Consider the following 8,449-nt stretch of genomic DNA (forward strand, 5'->3'; position numbering starts at 1 on the left):
TGATGTGATATAAAATAGAAAAAAATAGTATGAAAAAGTGAAAAATTATATTGTAGTGAATTTTTTTATTTAAATAGTAATAAAAAATTATTGATGCGATGTAAAAAGAGAAAAAAGTTAAAATGTTTTAAAGTTGATTTTTTTTTTTGAAAAAAAAAAAAAAGAAAGGAAAAAAAAAAATAGAAAAAAGAAAGAAAGAGAAAGGATAGGGGTGGAGGTTGCCAAACGGGGGTTTCCATATAAAATGTTACATTGAAGGTGGATATATCCCACAGGCCAATGTCTCCATGTCGGCATGCATGTCTTGACACTTGAGAGGTTCGGGCAAATAAATTAATTAATTAATTTGACGATGCTCCCACAGTACGCCAATGCCTATTTATACCTTTGATTGAAACCTCCACTCTCCAACATTTTCTTGCAGAGCCGTTTCAATATTTCTCAGTCGGATGATCAGTAATTACTTACAAGCTAGTAGGAATAGCTTGTAAGTGAATTAAATGGCCGAAGGCAATCGTCCTTTACAACGGTACGTACAACATTTTATTTTGCTATATATTTATGTTCACTTAGACTTGCATGTTAGTTGTGTTTTGTACGTGGAAGAGTTGTTGTTTAGCCATAGGCTGCACGCTTTTGCATTTGTGTATGTTTTGGTACACTAGCTACTTTATTAGTTCCTCTTCTTCCCCTCCTCAAAGTCCTTTTGGATTCCATTCCCACGTTTTGGTTTCTCTCCATTTTCTTTCTCATATTCTACATGTGCTTGGGTTTTGTTTTGTTCTTCGAAGCATACATATAACCTAAAACCGCTATCCACATATGCAGATAGTAGTTTTTGCTAATCATATCGTCATGTGCGGATAGTGAATAGTAAATAAGGGATATTTCTCATACTCTTTAAATAAACTAAAATTAAGAATATATTATAGATGAAAATGGTAAAATTGAAGGGAGAAACTACTAATGATTTCTATTTTCTATTTTTGGTTATGCAAGTGAGCAAGGACATATTGATTTCTCCACCAATATGCAAGTTGGTGCCAAGTTTCTCATTCAATTGCTTATTGGCCTCATCTCAGTGAAGTATCAAAACACATAGGATTCTGCATTCAATACGCATCGTACAATCATGTCATTTTTCATTCTAGTACTAGTTGCAAATGTTTATGTCAAATATTTGTCGGACAAAATCCAACCAATTCCAAACACGAGATACCTCCCTATCACTAAACTTGTTTGTGAAATTTCGGGTGTCATTGCCTGTGGTTTATTGCTATCGATCCTCCTTCCTCCCATTTGGTGGTGGATTATTTTATGTCAATATGCATTCAAGTCCATAAGGGAAGTGCACGGCTCATACCACCAGATTTGCGAGTTGCTCCATGACATATATCAACAAATTTCTGAGTCGCTCCACGATATGTATCAGCAAATTTCTAATTCACTCCATGGCATGATTTCTAATCCTATTCAGCAAGCAGGCCCTCAAGCATTTAACGATAACTCGATGAGGCAAGAGGGAGAAGGTGGTTGTCCAAGGGTGCAAATCGTTTGATTTCGATAACTATGAAAGGTGTTAGTGTAATACTCTTGTATTTTTCTAATGGTTTTTTGTGAATTATGAATGGAAATATGGATTGTATAGAAGAATTGTATATAGAAGATGTGAATGAACTGCTACCGAATAAGGAGACTGGTTCGAACCCAATCACAAGCTCTAAAGTGTAAAATGTTACAAATGACTTCAGATATTTTTGTACCCACTTATAAAAAGCCCAATGTTTTATAAAGCCATACAATCATTGGGCCTAGCCCACTTATTTGCAATTGACTTCAATTGGCCCTCTAACATTTAAGTCTAGCTAGCTTAACAAATCACAAGTGGCCCAACTAATTGCAGCTGGCCTAACAACTTCTATCACATGTGTATTCTAATACTTCAACACAATAACTAGTGATCCTTTATTTCTCCAATGCACACACCTCCATGTTTTTTCTTAATTCTTCTAGTTTCTTCTCACTAGAACTAGTGATCATTACAGTTAGAAAATATGAACAGAAATTTACTACAAATTTGTTTGTAGGAAATTTTCTACATACCAATTTTTAAAAGTGACATATGTCTTTTAGTGTGTGAAAATCATATATTTTTTTAATAATATGTGCTTCTTACATGCTTTTAATGGCTTAAAGTATATGTTGTTTTTAGATGCTGATTTGTAAGAATTTTCTATAAACCAGTTTGTAGGAAATTAATTATGTCCTTAGAATATTATGGCAATATTTCTTAGGGTATTTAGTATTGTAAATATGCTAGGGATAATGTGTATTTTGTAAATATTGTATTTCTTTTATTTTCTGCCTCCATTCATCTATAAATAGGCCATTCTTTTGTACAGTTGAATACACATAAGAAATACTAGTTTCTTCTCCATAATTATTTTTCCCTTGTCTTTTTCTACAAAAGCAATCTCTTTATGGTGAGCGTAAAGAGATTTAGATATTTTCCTTTCATATTTGTAACTTTTCAAGAACCAACAAAAGGGTAAGGATATATATACCTTGTGATTGAGTGTATACTCCTGAAAGGAATTCAATGGTATTTCCAATAGACACAGTAAATGGTAAGATTGAAAATATTCTATACGTTGCGTCTCACCTATTAAAAAGAGTTTGAGCCTATACTTGAAAATGAGCGTTAAAATATTAATTAAATTATATATTAAAATTACCTATTCCTATAAACTTAAGTTTTTAGAATAAGTAGTAATTTAACACTTTTGCATGCCGTTCAATCTCTATTTTCTACTTCAAGATCAGATTCGAATCCAATAACTATGCAAATCCAAACCGTTGACAAATATACACATCTATATGAGGGCCAAGATATAAATTCTATGATCATATAACGCCTATAAAACTACTTGTACACGAATCAAAATAGTATAAAGGTAAGGAAAAAGTAGCAACTAATGTCATAAACAAATCAACGGTAGAATTTAAAATTTTAATTTTTCTCTTCAGGGTTAGAGATCTTCTTCTTATATTAATTTTTCTTTATATATATGTGCTTGCGTGCAATACATAGAGATAGATAGATGAGGAGTTAGATGCGCGCTGTTTAAGCCTGCTGTATATATATTACACCATAGAAATATATATATATTTTTTTTATTGAAAATAGTTTTTCATATGATCGAGTAATCCCTAAATCTCAAGGGCCTGATTCTCCAAACATATATCGGTTTGATTCTAGAACCTCTAACGTGAAAGTAATTTTACTAGACCGTTGAAAAATGACGGGAAAAGAAGGGAGAACTTCCCATAAAATACAATATAACAAGCATGAGATAGCTAGACGAATGAAGTCTGAAAATGGCAACTCATATGAGATCCCATCTGGGTTTCTGCAAGAATATGCAGATCTCACACTTTCAGCAAACAAACCCATTAATTGTGTTTGTGGTTGACTTTAGAAAATTGTGAGAAGGGACAAATTAATAGAACAGAAATTCATCAAAAATAATTTCTTCTTTTCTAACCCTCAATTAATCACTCAAACATTGTAACTGCTACCAATTAATATATATTCTTCCATTACATCAATATGTTGATCAGACACTTTCAGCAACCAAACCCAATTAATATATTTTCTGGGGATAATTACACTTAACCCCCCTAATTTATTTATGGTGTGGCGATTTCTCCCCAAATGTACCAAAATTGGTACATGACCCTCCCGAACTTGCCAACGTGTGACAAAATCGACCTTCCGTCCAGTCACTCGTTCGTTTGGATAAAAAGTCGGTCACGTGACTTGGGGAGGGTCTCTGTCTTAAACGGTCACGTGACTTGCACGTGACCGACTTTCCATCCAAACGAACAGGCGACTAGACGGAATGTCGATTTTGTCACTCGTTGGCAAGTTCGGGGGGGGGTCATGTACCAATTTTGGTACATTGGAGGGTAAATCGTCATACCGTGGATAAATCAGGGGGGTTAAGTGTAATTATCCCTATTTTCTGACAAAACAAGAGGATAAAAAAAAATATAAACTTGCAGTATAAAAAGAAAAGGTTCCTCGTTAATATGATCTAATGGCAAAGGTTTAAAAAGGAAAAATAAAAATTAACATCTCTAACAGAAAATTCTCACATAGAACCTGACACACAATTATGTGAGGAGATACAAATATTCATTACTATTGCTAGGAAAAATAATTTCTCTGAGAGAGAGAGAGAGAGAGAGAGTTACCAAACCTCTTCGACCCTTTCTCCTTCATGAAGCTTAACGAATGTACAGTACTGGTATTCTGCAGGCCACACGCTGAGTGCAAAAACTATAAGAGGCAAAGCAGGCTCGGAAGTCCACGTTAGCAAGCTGTCAGTACTCCTTGTCAGATCCAAAGGTGTTGCTTGCGGAGAAATGATATTCCTAAGTATCTCATTTTTAAATTCGCCATTCAATTTATGAGATTCATGTACTCACATTGAATCCTACAAATTCAATAATGAATTTGAAATTTGATTATATGAAAATGAATAAAAGATGTAAGTGTATCATTTCTTGTTGCATGTGGGCTTTGTTTGGTAACCTTTCTCCTTCCCTTTATTTTCACTTGTTTCAAAAAAGTCAACTTAAAAAAATTCAAACTTTTTTATTTTTTATATTAGATCAATTACTTTTTATTTCTGGTTAAATAAATAAATTTACTACAAAACAAATTTTTTTTATTTTTTTCATACAATTTTTTTTACTTTATATCACATCAATTAATTACTTCTTATTTACTATTCAAAACTAAAACTTACGTCAAAAACCTTTACTAAATACATTTGTTTTGATGGAAAAGTGAATTCTGTCCCAATTTCAACCCATCCGGCTTTGGACACATTGGGGGTAAGATCGATCGACCAAGATCTTGGTATTGGGGATCACAAATGGTTCGTCTTGTTAACTGGCCTTCAGTCTCAAGGCCCAAAATTGTGGGAGGGTAGGCCTTCACGAGTGATTTGATTAATGTATGTGTTCGGTTCTAGGTTTTATTAACATCCATCATTCATCAACGTTCCCAATAGCTTCAAATACTTAGTCTACTGCACATTGATACCCAGAATGTACAACATATTTTAATGTATAAAAGCACTAGCAGCAGCTTTTTTAAATCTCATTTCTTTTTCTACATATAAAAAAATTCTTAAAAAAAATTATTTGAATTAGGTTCCTTTGTTGTCTTCTAAACGAAGGAAATACCAATGAAACCAAAGTCGTACCCTACATCTAGGAAAACAAAAGTAGTTCCCTTAGCATTGTTTTAATATAAAAAACTATTTCTTCCATCTCTCATTCCTCTAACATTTATTTGAAACAATATTTAAATGATATTTCTTTCATTTCTCTTTCTCTTAACATTTAATTTAAATAATATTTAAATGATATAGTGAAAGGATAATAAGGGAGCAAAAAGTGGTTTAATTCCTTAAATTGAGAAAAAATTTAAGGAAAATTGCTGCTATTGTTCTAAAAGCATAATTTACAAATTTGTAGTTTTATATATTAGCCATTTTAGAATAACTTCTATAAGAACTTAACATAAACTATATCTTTTGTGCCCTCCAATAAAAAGGGACATATCAGTAAATGACACTATTCTGGATTCTTGACCCTATGTTTAGCTTCTTTTACCAAACGACACTAATTGAATAGTGTTGTTTTTTGGGCCATAAACGACACTATTCAAATGATACTATACCCTTTTTCTTATTATAAAATTGTCATATGTTACTAAAGCATATGAGAAACCCATCACATTCTATTAAAATAATAATAATAAAAAAAAAATCACCTCTCACATGTTAAGAAACATATGACAATTTTATAAACTTGCAAGTTTGAAATAATTTTTTTCCAACCCAATTACAAAGAAAGCTCTATCTTTTTTTCAAGGGAAAATCATATATACTCTATTCCCTTAATCTGACCCTCTTTGATAAAAGTAAAGTTGCATATGTAACCCGTAAGTATTGGACTTCTAATCTTTGGTTCTAAATTTATACCATCGGTTAGATTTTGGTGTTAATATTTAAATTACCCTTTTGTTTTATTTTTTTAATAAAAGGAAGATAAAGATAAAAGCATTTAGGCATCGTTTGATATGCGAAATGGATTAAAGAGCGTAGAATGTTATAGTTATTCATATTATTTAGAAATTCAATGTAATTTCTTATTTGACTAAAACTCAAATTTTAGAAAAAAAAAATTTGAAAACTTTAAAAAGCATATATATTTTCTTTTAACACTGAAAACCAAAAAAATAAAAATAAAAAAAACACTTGAAATTACTATAAGTGGCCGGCCACCCACAAAAAATTCTCAAGATTTATGCGACCACCTCCGATTTCATCGGGATTGTCGCTGCAACCACTGATTATACATTTCTTAAGCTTGCGAGAGATAACCATGACCGAGCACCCAAGATCTCCCCTACTTCAGAATCCATTTCTAGAGGGATAGATTAAAAAAGTCAATGCACGCAAGTTTTGCTTTTTAATGATTAAGAACAGTAATATTATAGAAAATAATAAAAACAAAGCATACAACACAAACTAAATCATTATAAAATAAATAAATAAATCAAGGGCCTAAATCACTATTGTGTGGAATGGAATGCTCTATGTTTCATCGTCGATCAGAGATCAATAATTAAATGAGGCACGTAGTAAAAGGTGAGAAATAAATGGTCCAGCCTCCCACATAATTAATATTTTGTGGGAGAGAATATAGATCACCCTACGTTAAGAAGGAAAGAGCACTGTACAGTAAGTTCTTAATTATTCTCTAACACTTTCTCTAATTATTAAATGTAGGAAGGTCAGAAGGTGGAGTGTGAGCAATATATCGAACTTTTCTTCAATCCGGGCCCTCGTCAATTTGGACATTTTTTTAGTTATTTAAAAAACGAATAAGTACTAAACGGTCCCAAGGCATCGGAATGTAAATGACCTTCCAATTAAGTTTCAACCACGTTTTTGGTGGGAATTTGGATTTTTCAGTGCATGTGTGTAAATACTTCGAAAGAGTCAGTCAACTTGTTTCGATAAAAAGAGAGGCCTAGCTATCACGTTGAAATAAAATTGTGTAGGACTTATTTCTCATTGCTCTCTGAAAGACTTTTCAAAAGCATGTCTTTTAATTTTAAAGGTTATCCGCCACGATTCCTCTATCTCTCAAACCCTTTTAAAAGCAAGTCTTTTCAAATATTGTAAGCCGTCGTTTGCTCTAATTAATTAAAGGGAAAGTGCCTTTTCAAATACTAACAGGAAGCAAAGCACAATTCATTTTAAAAAATAAATACTAAAAAAATCATATTTTACCTTTTAGTTCTTATCTGATTTAAATTTATTTATTGAGTTTTAATTTTACGAATATGGTATTTAGTTTTTGTGGTTTTTGCCTAAATTTTAAATAAGTTCATTTATCACTTTTTCGTCAAAATGAATAGTTTGCCATATGTCACGTGTGTCTCAATTGACAAACTAGCATTTATATCAACACTTAATTATATCAATTTCATATCATTAAGCGCCAAATTATCTATTAAAAAAATAAAATAAAACAAAAGACCCCAACTCCAAAAGTAAAAAACCATATTCTTTGTAATCTTAATCTTTTAGATTTGTAACGTTAGAGAATAGGTCATTAACTTTGATGCTAAGATAGACTCTGCCGTGACAAATAGAAAATTGTAAACTTTGACGATAAAGTGATAAATGTACTAATTTAAAACTTGAGTAAGACTTAAGGACCTTATTCTTAAAATTGAAAACTCAATGACTAAATTCAAATAAGATGAAAACTTAGGGATTAAATATGATTTTTTTTTTCTTAAAAAAAACTACTAAAACTTTTTTTTTTAACTCTCTCTAAACTTTCATCACTTTTGTAATTACTTTTTAAAGTTAAAAATCATTCAATTTAGTATATCAATTTTTTTTTAAAAAAAAAAAAAAATCAATCTCACACTCTGTTAAGATTTGTTGTTAAATCTTAATTAATAGATGTTGTTGAACTTTCTAAAATATAATTTATTTTTTTAAAAAAAATTAATTGTAATTTAACGATAATTTTTTACTTTTATAAAGTTTACACGAGTATAAGGCTTATTTTACCTTTTGACAGTCTGATTTAACCCGAAATCCTAACGTGAAGAGTGAGATTCGATGCAGATTGAGACATTGAAGCTTCAAATGCAAAAACAGATTGCAAAAATGAAATCAGGACGAAAAATTGAGTAGAGAACACCTAAATCCCAAAAAGTCAACGGTCAACAGCATACGTGGCAGATAACGTGGCAACTAGGGCTGAGGTGTCAATGATCTGGTGCTAGGGCTAACATGTCGCGTGTGGAATGAGACATGTGGCAGAGAGGAAGAAACTGATGGTGCGT

Source organism: Alnus glutinosa, chromosome 10 (assembly GCF_958979055.1).
Source record: "Alnus glutinosa chromosome 10, dhAlnGlut1.1, whole genome shotgun sequence".
Taxonomy (NCBI): Eukaryota; Viridiplantae; Streptophyta; class Magnoliopsida; order Fagales; family Betulaceae; genus Alnus; species Alnus glutinosa.